The sequence below is a fragment of the Falco punctatus genome, assembly GCF_963210335.1.
Source record: "Falco punctatus genome assembly, chromosome: 12".
NCBI classification, from domain to species: domain Eukaryota; kingdom Metazoa; phylum Chordata; class Aves; order Falconiformes; family Falconidae; genus Falco; species Falco punctatus.
Window position 1 is genome coordinate 30,840,036 of NC_137592.1, and position 12,858 is coordinate 30,852,893.

Below are 12,858 nucleotides of genomic sequence, written 5' to 3' on the forward strand. Positions count from 1 at the left end.
ATCTGGGGACTGCTGAGAGATCTTGGCTAATGGATCAAGAAGTATCAGCAGCTTTAAGTCCACAAAGCTGAAATTCCTATACTTCTTGTAATTTCAAGACACAATAAAAATTTTTATACTGAAGAATTTTACTTAAGGTGAATGTATTGCCATTTATTCTAGTTGCCTACTCTGAATTATGGAAAAATTAACAAATGTGAGTGCTGCAGGAATATTGTATTGAGACATGCTTAAGGGTTTTTGAAAACTGCAAGAATCTATGTGAAGCTAATTTCCAGCTTCTCAAACATGGCCTTGCACCGGGCATTTGGGAAACTATGAATTAACCTGTACCCTACTTTTACTCTTCCCCTCTCTTGCTTTGCCTTATGAAGCAAATATTAATGGTCCAAAGTGGCATCACACATGAAACCAACCCCCAAATCTCACAGAAGACACAGAATGTCACCTCTTTTCCCCTACTACTATCACCCACCTGGCTCTGCCAGAGCATCAGCTTCTGCACATTCTGCTTAAAATCTCTCTTCTCCAGTGCAGCTGAGCAGATTTCTGTCAGCTGACTGACCCTTCTGTGCAGCTTGGTGTGTATGGAGACCTATGGATTTCAAGGGCTGGAGCTAAAGAAACATAGCAAACCATTTCCGTGTCTCCTTGTGATTATTTTCCCTACTTAAAAATGTGAGAGGGGAATTATTTTCCCTACTCAGAAATGTGAGAGGGGATTTGGTTACTTCTAAAGCAGGTACTGGGCAGCTACTGAGAAAGAAAATGTGCCAGAAAATGTCTATGCTTGAATAAGCAAAGGCAGAGAGGGCTTTATAATGTGAACGGTTGTGTTTCAGAACAGATATTTCCTTCTGCATGTACTAGAAAGAAAAACAACAAACCAACCCATGTGTGTAAAGGATCACAGCCTCCAAAATCTGCCATCACCTTCCCACCCTCACCAAGAATGCTGCTGGTTTGAATGAAGATACGTCCCACTTAATGCATCTTGGATGGCTAGGAAGTTTTTCCTGCTCTCCTGCAAACTCATGTCTACAGGAGGCATTGGGCTGAGAGTCTTTATAGATCAGCTCCAGTCTTCTCCGTCTGTTTCAGTAAATACTAGATGGAAATCATGAAAGGCAAAGCAAAAAACTAATGCATTCAGTTGAATGACAGTTAACACAAGGATTTCTGACATCATAGAGGCTCATTCTAAAAAGCATTTTATAGATAAAAGCTTTTATTTTTCCTCCCCCCCCCGGGATATTCTAGTTCATCTTCATGATAATGATTTTCTCCTCCAGTTCACATTTTATGTATCACTATTTTAAATTAACATGAAACAGTTTTGTACTTTAAGATTGCAGAATCAGATTTACAGCTGCTATGTTCTGACTTTTCCTCATTTCCTCCAATACAGCTATGTACAGTGATATCAGCTTACGGTCTGCCTTCTCATGTAGTTTTCTTAAAGGAAATTACATTAAAAACCCGACAAAAATTTAAGTTTAGACACAGCAGTAAATTGTGCATTAGGGGCTTTGTGGACAGGTCACCTGCAACACCCTATGCTATTAACACGAATTACCTCTGAGTGGTTTGGTTGTCAAAATAATGCAGATGGAAAACCTGTTCCCAGCCAACTTTTCATCTGCAGAAACAGCTGACCTCAAAATTACCAGACTGAGGTGGCTTAACTCAATACAAGCCGTGGGTTTACCTGAACACGCCAATATCATACAGCAGTGTCAGGATATGAATGATAATCACACTCACTATTTTTAAAAGTATTAGTTCTAACGACTTTTTGTTTCCTGAGGTACAGTACTGGGGGGGTTCAGCAGCTGTTTTTCAGATATAAGCAGTCTGCAGTCTGGGCGAAGTTGATTACTTCAGCACTTAGAACAAATGGTCTTAACATTGCCCTAATTTTGTGTGCGTCTGGTATTAGAGGAAGATGTTGCTGATGAGTGACTGATAGTGCAGCCACTGGATCAACAAGTGTCTGATCTTGCTTCTCAAGATATAAGTGGACAACTCTTCAGTGGTTAGAAGTAACCCCAAATCTCCTGCTTTCCCACGCTTTGATGGCTCGTTCTTCATGTGTGGTGGAGACTCTCTAATCAGTATGATTTACAGTCTCCTTAGAGTTTCTTAACTTTCATTCTTGCTTATTTACAGTCACATCTCATATATGTAGCAATTACAGCCATGGCTTACTTTTCACAAAGTATGCTAGGGAAGCGTGTAATTTCTGGTGCTGTAAATATGGAAAGAACCATTACCAGACGATGGTTCTTGAGGATTATGAGCCACCACAGAGTTCAAGAATTTTGGATCTGTGGTACTTTGCAGTGGTTTTGCCTGGAGACTGTATGGCAGTCTTTTTTAATTTTTACAAACGTTTACACTTAAAGGGTCTGGAGAACGTCAAAAGCTGTGCTGAGTGAACTATGGCTTCACTTATTCTTTTCCTTTTTCTGGGGGTGGTGCTGTCTTTCATCCTTCAGAGCACAGAGCAGGGGAAACAACACGATGCAGAATCCAGGGAAAAAGGCATAGCTAGAATAACTGTAACTCATACCAAGTCTAGCATCTGGCCTCTGGTGAATAACCCTGTTCCTCGAGCCTCCTAAAGCAGCCCCTGCCTGTGTTTTGACCTTCTTTAGCCTCTGTACACAAGGCAACATTCTTATAATCTGCAAGAAAATTGAGATACGTCTTAGCTTGAGGAGAACAGGTCAGCGCCCTGTTGCTGAGCATCACACTTCCAGCATCATCATTTTTCTTTTACTATGAGAAAAACTTCCAGAATTTTATTACAGTGGAACCAGGGGCAGGACTTGCGCCCAGTCGAGGGGGTGTGAAGAGCAGCGGTGGAGCTGGTGACAGCACTGTGTACCAGCAGCTTCTTGGCTCTGTTTATTACTGCTCCTCTCACTGGAGTTCCCAAATGGGTCAACCCCAACGCTGGGGTTGATTTCAATAGCACTGTTACCTAGAAACTAAGTTGGTCTCTTCCTTCCACTGCTCACTGGCTAAAGGCTTAAGGGTGAAAGTTTTGCATGTATTTAAAAAGAGAGAGCGAGAGAGAGAGAGAATTGGAAGGCACCCAGCTTGGTTAGCATTTCCAGCCCACTAGTAGTGCCGTCAACTGGTCTGCAACCTACGAGGGGCCCCCAAAATCTCCACTCAAGCAAACCTGGGCACTGCAAGACACTGATAGCTACTATATTTTAAAGTCAGCACTGCCTAGTGTGTCTTGCTTGCCCTCCCTTGCAATAAAACACATATTGAAAGATGAGACCTAAAGGTCCCCTTCCCTGATCTGAATCAGTGGCAGCAGACTGTCACCGACTTGCTCCTGTGACAAAATCTGCACAGTGGCCGACAGCCACTCAACCGAATGCTATTTACTTTTTTGTTGTTTTCAGCAGTGTTAACTCTCAATGAACACACAAAAAGCATATATTCTTTCAGTACGCACATACCCGTATCTTACTGCTGTGGGGTGAGACAGTATCTCCATATATTGTACCTATTGCTGTGAACAATCCTGGCTGTTCTGCACCTGTTTTCCTTAAGAAAGTCAGGATATTACCTGTTGTCCAGCAAGCAGGTTTGGCTAACAGTTGCCCCTCTGCTTAGCATGAAGCTTAAACAGAATTTCGAGTAATTGAAAGGATGCACTGGCTGCAGGTCAGCCGCAAAGCCTTTACCAGGACTTTTTCTGAAAGACTTAAGGTGTTTGCTGCGCTTCTTCATCTTAAAGGTAGATTGGTAACAGTAGTGATCATGACTATTTTAAACAGTGCCATGTATAGGTCTGGTCTGGGGAAGGAGGGATGGCCTTGGTAACTCAAGCACACTCTTCACTGCGGCGCTGCTACATTGCTGTTCAGAAAGTAAAGACAAAACGACCTCTCTCTTAGAATATACCCCCATAGGTGGTACTCCACCAGTCCAACATACCTCGTGCTTTACAAAGTTACAGGGATGGGCTCCCAGTGGTTAACACCGATCAGTAAGTGTCTCCCACGCAGCACTTGCACCACTGCCGGTTGTCATTGTGCTCATCTTCCCTGGACTCCTGCCGCTGCCCCGCGGTGTGTGGGGCTGTGGCCATCCCCCAGCCTGAGCATTTCCGCCAGCCATCAGTGAGGTCTGTGATATGCTGATGGTCTTTTGGCATGTTGCACGTGGGTGGCTTTGCTTGATGTGGGAATCTGCTAGCATTTCTTGCAAGCTCCACTGCTTCAGGAGCTCCTTCAGGCCAGCCAGAGGAGTGGCACACAGGCACAGTGTGGCTGTCTCTGCCGCTCATCAGTGACAGTGCAGCTACGTGCACCCTACTCTGTATGTGCTGACACTTCATCCACACGTCGGGTGAAAAGTTGAAGATGCAGAAGGTGTGACAGTTATATTTTAGCAGTCAAGACCAGTCTTGGGACAAAAGGAAGAGTCACACTTTTTCTTTTGACAGCAGTGTGATTTTGTAAGGTGGGATGGGGTCACATGAATATTTACAAATTGTTCTTTACGACATCCTGTGATACAAAGTGGTGGTGGGGAAGAGCTTTATTTCTAATAACCATGTTAATTTATATGTCCATTTTGAACAGGTTGATTTGCTGGACACAATTTAACATGGCTTAATTCAGCCTACAACAGGCCTGTTGTTCAGTTTTTTCTGATACTAGAAAATCTCAGTGAATTCTTCTCTATGGCAATGCATCTTTTACTTGTCCTCAGTTATCCAGAAATCACCTGAGAAATCTGCACTCAGAGAAACACAACCTGAGATCTGTGTGCTTGAAGCCCTATGGCTTCTGTAGAGACACTTAGAACTTACAGAAAATCTGTTATGGGCAATATGTGTTCTTCTAATTATAAGATCAAGAGCCTGTGTTTTGTAAAAATTCCCTGTCTGGTTCAGTCAGAGATGCTTTTTATATTTTTTTATTATTATTATTATTATTTTTTTTACCTTGCCACTATTACATTTTCCATTTATTTTCTCCCAACTGGTCTCCTGTTTTCCCTTTTCTGTTCCTTTTCATGTTGGCTTGCTTCCCAGTATACCCATCTTTTTTATTCCTTTCCCAGTTTCAGGAAGCTTTGTCCTGCAAGCCTCACACTGAAGCTGTGCTTTGATTCTGCCCTGTGCTCAGCAGCAGCACCGCCTTCAGGTCTTGCTGCTCTTGCCAGTGCTGGCAGCCCACACCAATGTTCCTTGCTCCAGGATGGTACCAGGTCTTCTCTCCTGAGCTGTTCCCGTGCTCATGCCCTCAGCTGGCCTGGGGCACCAACCTGTCTTAAAAATTGTGTGGTGTTTTCTTGGGTTCATTTTTCCTTGTTTTCAGTTGACTCAGTTGTGATGGAGTCATGAACAAAGTGAAAGGATACAGCTCTAGAAGATGTTACTTAATGTTGAAAATGTCTTAATCTGTGTGTTTTGTTTTGTTTCCCCTGCCAGGTCTTATGCCTGACAACAGAGTTAGAAAAAGTATTATAAATTTTGCTAGGCCTCCACAGCATCTTGAGAGTAGCTCAGAAATCATGAGACTGGTTTTAACGGATTAGAGCTCTTTTTATTTCGTCTGGATTTTATAGAAGTCTTTATGATACATTTGGGTCATGTTTTCAAGCTTTGTGCTGCAACCATAATGGCTAAAAACTTATCTGTCAGAACAAAACTGGAGTTTTTGAGTCATCACTTCAAACTACCAAATGCTGCAAGACACATAATATAATTGTGAGAGATGGCAGTTTTTCTGGTGGTGTCCCAAAGTGCATTTTTATAGTGACCCTCCCCCTGCATTGGAGTTTTCTGATTTTTTTATTTATTCAAGCCAATCTTCTTTTATTTATTTTCATCTGTTGCTTTTGAACACAGCACATATGTGCAACCCACAATGACTGTAAATTTCCTGAGGAATTGGGAATAAGTATTTCCATACTTAGCAAGAACTGTTTGTTGTATCGACACTTCACCTCCCTTCCCCAGGGCTATATGATCTCTCCTAAATCCTCGCTGCGTGTGGCTGATCCAAATACTATGTAATCCTTTTGATGCAGTTTGGTTCATTTTGAATCAGCAAAGTATTTTGTGTGCTTTTAACCTCCATACTGCACGCCACACCTGTAGGGGGGCTGCTAATCTGATTTTGATTCACAGTGGTGGCAACAAACAGGTCACTTACGGAGTTAATGTCAGCTGCTCCACTAATTACTGTAGGAAAGTGATCCCATCATCCGGGATGAAAATGTCTAACTCCAGCCTACAAAGCACTTTCAGTACACTAATTCTGTTAATGCTCCATTACTGCTTCATTTGAGCTGTGTAGTCCATCTCCCAAAGTGAGGTAGTAAATCCCCAGCCTGTTCCAGAGCTGGGGAAATGTACAGACAAAGCCATTACTGACTACATTGTTGGGCATTGTTTTCTGTTGGGCTTGCTTTGTTTCTTGAGGTTTGTTTAGACAGATCTGCCTTAGCTTATGGTACTTATATTAACTCCTAGCTTATAGTAGCCTTGATTCTCCACTCGGTCTTGAAGGGAGTTATATGCCAGAACCCCCTGCTCATGGACATGAATTAGATCTCTCTGCTCCTTATACACTGAAAAATAAAATGAGAATATAAAGCTACACGATTGCAATACCTTAAAAATTATCAGAGTCCCAGAAAATATGACAGTGGCAGTTGTTATCCTCAAACGCAGAAGTCAAGGAACATCTTGAAACATCTGGGGAGGTGTCCTTGGGCTTGAGATCTTGCAGTCTTCTTTTTGTGTGAAAAGCTCCACAGCAGCCTCAGCCCATGAGAAATAACCTGAGCACAACCGAGCGCTGTATGACAGTGAATGTTGTGAGAATAATAGAGACCACATTCTATGCTGCTTCCACCCAAGGTCCTGACTAAAGACATAGGTATGTGCAAAGTGTCTTATCTTCCTCAGTTTGGAAGGCTTTAATTTTCTTCCCATTTAAGTAAGTGAGGATCCTCACACTGGCCTCTTTAGAATTTCCTCAGGCTCCTTCCAGTCGTCCTCACTGCCATTTCCCCTGAAGCCCACAGATATTTCTGCTTTAAGATATACAGATTATTTCAGAATTTATTGACAAGCAAAATGATTTTGAAGAGCAGAAGAAAATGCGTCGTGTTGGGAGTTGCTGGCTGGCTTGGTTTGGAAAGGAGCTGCGTGCTCTGATGGACATGTGTCCGCAGTGGCAGATGAATAGCTACGCCGAGGTGTCTGAGCTTCCTCGAGGCATCCCCCTTCACTTCTCAGCTGAACTGCAAAGGGTCTTGGAAAACTTCATAACAGTTATGAGTGAAAGGCGCTGTGACATCTGTGGGCAGTCTGCCTTCTCAAGTGTAACGCCAGCGGTGCTGAGGCTGCTGGGCAGCTGGGGCACGTCATAATTAGTGGGACACCAAGGGCTGGACGATGCTGGCTCTCGCAAGAGCATCCTGCTGCTGTTACCCCAGGCACTGCTTGCCTGATACTCCCTCTGTGCCCCATCCCCAGGAGCTCTGTTAGCCAAAACTCCCTTGTACTGAGTCTTACGGAGTTCATGCCTAAATATTCACTCCAGGCTGCTTTTATATTTCTGTCCCTTTTGTTTGAAATATATGAACTATATAAAAGTATAATAAATCGTGATATCACGACTTAACCATATTGCATATCCTACAGTGAGCAGAAGCTATTGCTTGGAACACACTTATTCTCTCTCTCTATAGCAATGTTTCTTCAGCCTTTTTTAAGGCTTTTAAGGCTTTTTAAAAACTTCTACTATGAACTTAAAAAAAAAAACACCATCCTGCTTCTAAGAAGAGGTTAAATATAAAAAATTGCTGTCTGAGTGGAACTATTTTGTCAATGCTTAGGAACCAGTGAAGTGAGTGGTTATAGATGAGGTTGGAATGTAGCCTTAATAATAGGACATGCTGCCAGTATACACTGTCATGCTATGAAATGGGTGTATTTATACAGATACAGTTAAAACACCTCATGTGAGAAGGGGAGTTAGTGTCAGAACAAATACTACAATACAGTCTGAAGGTGTGAGTATGTCTTGTTTTGCAATACCTGATTAAATATAGCACAAAGTGTTTACTGCCTCCCGTAACATAAAGTGTGATTAACGCATACTTAGAAGACTGCGTCTCTCTTTCCCATATGGAATGATCACCATGACAGGTATATTTATATGAGCCCGGCAGACGAAATACCTTCAAAGAGACAAGGCTAGCACTGAGAGCATGGCACGAAGCTGTGCCCCCTCCTGCCGGACAAGAGCTCGTACCTTTATTTCCCGCTGTTTCACAAGGCTGCCTTGGCTCGGCTGCGCTTGCTCTGGCTGCCGGCTCTGCCGGGCTGCCTTCTGGCAGATGGCTGATTTCCATAAGGAGAAGCCAGCCCGTTGTGGCCGCTGTGTGCATATTCCGGCGTAACCAAGCCCGGCGCAGCTGTAGCTAAGCACGTGAAAGTGGCATCCATCTTCCCGCTGATGCCGGGTTTGACCTTTCAAAAGGAAAACTGGTGGTGTCGCTTGGAGCAGATGGTGAACAGGAGCTTGGTAAAACATCTGTGATGTCATTTTTAAAAAGTCCCGTTGGGCTCTTCATGGGCTTGAGCCGTGGCATCAGGATATCGCCGTTTCTCCTCGTTCAAAAGGTGAGCTGCCGCTAAGGGCAGCCTGAGCCTGGTGTGGGGTGGGTGGAAAACGTGACCGTGCTCCACTTAAGAATGGTCGGCACTGCTTTGTGACGTCCTGAGCTTAACAAATAACATGGGCAAAATATAGACTATCATCTTCTGTAACACAGCATGCACTTTGGCATTGTATGTGGCCAAATTATCCAGCAAAAAATGCAACGTTAAAGCGCAGCAGTCAGGGGGGTCCTTTGGAGGCACTCGGGCAAGAAGCTGTGTGTGCGGATTACTCACTGACTGCGAGAGAACTGCAAACAAGAGCCTGACAAACTCACACGTGTCAGGAGTTCAGTCATTCTCGGGAACCTCTTCAATCCATTGCGTTGTATTTAACAAATTCAGCCTGATTGAAGAATCAAATGCGTTAGTTCTTCTACTTCGTTTCCCAGAGGCAGGAGGTGAAAATGTTTCAACAGAAAATAGGAGTCACTCTAGGATGAGTTGGGGAATCTGGCTGTAGGACTCCTGCCCCAGGGTATGACCCAGTGCTATGAAAATGGCTGTGTCACCCACTGTGTCACCCATACCTACCCACGGGCATTTCTGTGCACAGTCAGGCGGGTCCTGGCGGTGTCACGGCTCACAAGAATAAGCAGTGGCAGGGCTGATTTAGGCAGGGGATGGGACCTCCTCTGCTCTGAAGGGAAGGGGCTGGGAGAGGCGATGGAAACTTACAGCAACAGAATTGGCAAGAGGAGTGTTTAGATGGATTTTGAGGGAAGGCTGAAACCGGTGGGAAGTTTTCATCAGTACAGAGGTCTCACGTTGCTGGGGGGACTAAGCCAGGTGAGAGAAAACAAGCCCTGTGCTAGTGGCCACCCTGCTCAACATCCCCAGACCCCGTGAATTACCAGGGACAGCACAGCCTTGGATCTGGGATGTTTGTACTCCTGCTAGCGCTCTCCGAGCTTGCATTTGTTTTCCAGTTGCATGACCTGGTTTGTGTGTTCATTTGCACCTAACCTACAGCTCCTGAAGTGTCAAGCCTCTTTCAGCCACACAAAAGGTATTTCTTTTCTTCTGTGGCTTCCTGGCACTGTCCCAGATCAGATCTACACATGGTTGTAAAAATATGAATGAGAAGTAATGTAACAGCACGTGGTGACAGTAAGTAACTGAAATGCTGAATCACCTCTGTGAAGACTAGGATAAAGAATGGCTGGCTGTTTTGGGTACAGCACCAGTCATCTGCAGCCGTGGGAATGGGATTGCTATGGAGTTAATTCATGGAGTGAATCACACATCCCCAGAGACACAGGTGGATCCATCCTGATGGATGACATGAGCTTCCACGACAATTTATTCTCTTCAGAGTCTCTGAGCCTCACACTCATAGCGACAGCGGCTTCCTTGCGTGTGACAGTGGTGCTTCTCCAGCGAGGGATGGTTTGGGTACCCCAAGAAGCAGCAAAGCATACCAGGGGCTTTGCCTCCCGCCTGCCTTGTACACCCTCAAGCCTGCCCCCAAACCACCCCCCTGCAGCACCTGCCTGCCCCATATCTGCTGTTCGCTGCTCCGTCTGGTGTCCCTTGGCTCCTTCACAGCAGTGGGATGTCTGGCCCTGAAAACTTTGAGCATTCAAAACCTGCTGGAACGGCTGAAATACAGCACCAGCCCTTGGTGCTCACCAGGCTGCCCGCTTTTGCCTGTTTAGTTCTCCATCAGCAGTTCTCTTGCATGCGTTTAGGAAAGAGCTGTTTGTGTCTTCGGCATTAACTGTGGCCGTTAAACACCGTTCTTATGTTACTCAATTAGCTCATCAGATTCTTGTCCTTAAAATGAGTTGGCCGAAGCAGGGTCTGCCAGAGTGCCAACACACCGGCAACCGGCACCGCTGGGAGCTGCTGCTGCTGGAGGCGACGCGGGTAGTCGGCTCTACGTGCAGTGCTTGGAAGTGATCATTTTTGCTAATCAAATATAAGGTGTTCAGGCTGATTGTTAGGTTTCAGCTGATCACAAGGCAGGCTGTTATTAATCCCTTATCAATGTAGTGCTTTTGATTGAAATCTGTCTCTCTCTTTTTTTTCTCTCCTCCCCCTTTTCCTCGCTGGACATAAAAGACAATGGAAGGGATAGGGCCAAACTGCTCTTCTGCAGACAAGAAGCAAATTGTCTAAAAACAACACGTCATTCAAGACCATGGGAGACTGAGGACAGTGGCAGGAGCATGAATATACAAAAGTGCCTACTGTTAAGGCCACAGCTTTAAGTGTTTAAATTCAAATCACATTCCCATTTGAGGTTCAAATTTATAGCGAGAACATACACACAAGGGTTTCAGTGTTTTATATAAATTTCATCTGACTTCTCAGGGTATTCCTGGTGGCAGCAGATCAGAGCTGAGTGCAAGGGAGACTTGCTTTCCTTGCTGTATGAAGCAAAAATATTGAAGTAGGTTATTTTGGTTTGGTTTGGTTTGATGTGCTCTGTGTTAGTAAATAGAGCAGCCTGTCATATCTAGGCTCTGGATTTTCGATTGTGAGCTTAGTCCTTGGCTCAAAATGCTATTGTTCTTGGACCTTTGCCTTGAGCTGAAGGGCTCGTATGTGGGGAGGAAGAGGAGGACCCAAGCTAAAAATAAAGTGAAACAAAATGCTGTTTATTGCTGTGGAGTAGATAATGCTTTCCTAGATGTCTCAGCAGCCCTGTCCTTGCAGGCAGTGTGGACTGGCAGTTTGCTTTCACATGCAAGAGGTGATTATCTATAGCCCCTACTGCCTTCCAGATATTTTGCTCTGTGCTCTAACGGCGTTTGCTCACGCCGCTCACAGCAGCAGCAAGAGAAACAGGCTCCCCTTTCCATTACACGTCAAGCAAAGAACATTTGCATCGCAGATGTAAGAGGCAGGTCAAGTTCCTTTGCTCCTTTGTGTCCCTTAGTGCAACTCTGCAGTGCCTGCTCCTGCCGTGGCCCTGTACCGATGGGAGATGCCGAGAGCCACGTGGGCTTTTCGGTAGACTGCAGCACATGATAACTGCATACGGGTGCACACCCTGCCCAGAAAAATACCTGGACCAAAAGCGCTCTCTGTCTTCATTCATTTACCCACCTCCCTAACTGGGATCCCACGAAGCACTGAAAGCTGTGGATGTAAGGCAGTGAAGGAGGTGTTTCTGCACCAAGGGCCGCAGCACTCGCCGCAACAAGACTTTGTGCACGCAGGAGCTGAGCAGATGTTAGATTGCTTATGGGAACAATGAGAATATCCCCCATTACATCAGATGAGCTGTAAATTAGACGTGAGGCAATTGCCATTAGTCCGGATTTAGAAGAAAGCTTCTTTTGGACAGGACGTTCCCTCCTTGCCCATTTTCAGGCTTTGAGTATGTGCCACCAGCCCTTCTGCTATGAAACTCTGTTGATGCTGGATGTTAGACTAAAAGCATAGGGTTGACTCAATGCATAAATTGCCCTGTTTGAAATAAGTGCCACAGAAGCAGGTAAAATATTCAAACATTCAAAACATTTTCCATGAAAATCACTCGGCTGAGGTTATCTTTGACCAATATATCAGCATCCAGCATCACACAGATAAATGGTGGCCAAGGAAATATCACAGAGGCTGCATCCTCTGCCCTGCCTCTCCAGCCATGCTCCTCTTGCACTCATAAAACATTCCTGCAGCTTTACAAGTTCAAAGAAACAGCTAAAGAGTTTCTGTCAGCAATGTGGCTTTAGTCAAATTGTTGCGAATAGTTTATGTGCAGTATCAAGGACACGCAGTCCCCCATTTCTGAAATATTTGAACAAGCAGAACATCAGAACCATTTAAAGTTTGGGTTTAGTGTCTCAGTAACAAGGCACAGTGCATTTTTGGATATTTGAGAGACATACTGATAATAATATTTCTCTGCGTGTGTAAAACAGAGCACTGATGATGCCTCTGGCCTCCTTTCCCAACACGTACTGCTTGCGCTCATGAAGTGGGCCAGTTGCTGTCTTTTGAGGATGCAACCAAGGTACCTGCATGGAAAATTCCCAGGTCTGGCATTCAAGTTTGAGTATATAATTAGCACATTCTGTTTCTTCTTTTAGGGCAGTTAATTGAGAAACTGCCACAAAGCTTTCCTGAATCCCTAAAGCCTTGGAGATCCCGTTACCACTGCAGCAGTAGCTGATAATGTGCACTCAGGTTGCCTCTGG

General features: G+C 44.6%; 1 protein-coding gene across 5 annotated transcripts in view; it reads left to right on the forward strand.

The window, feature by feature from the left end:
- Positions 1–12,858, forward strand: part of LOC308071917 (uncharacterized protein) — a 79,084-nt gene that overhangs the window by 46,084 nt on the left and 20,142 nt on the right. Inside the window, exon 3 of one of the 5 annotated variants that reach the window (XR_013931372.1) lies at positions 5,095–12,858. This exon is cut by the window's right edge and continues 20,141 nt beyond it. The exons of 3 other annotated variants lie outside the window; for them this stretch is intronic. The gene's annotated coding sequence lies outside the window, so the exon portion shown is untranslated. One more of the 5 variants, XM_080408032.1, reaches the window with a different exon arrangement.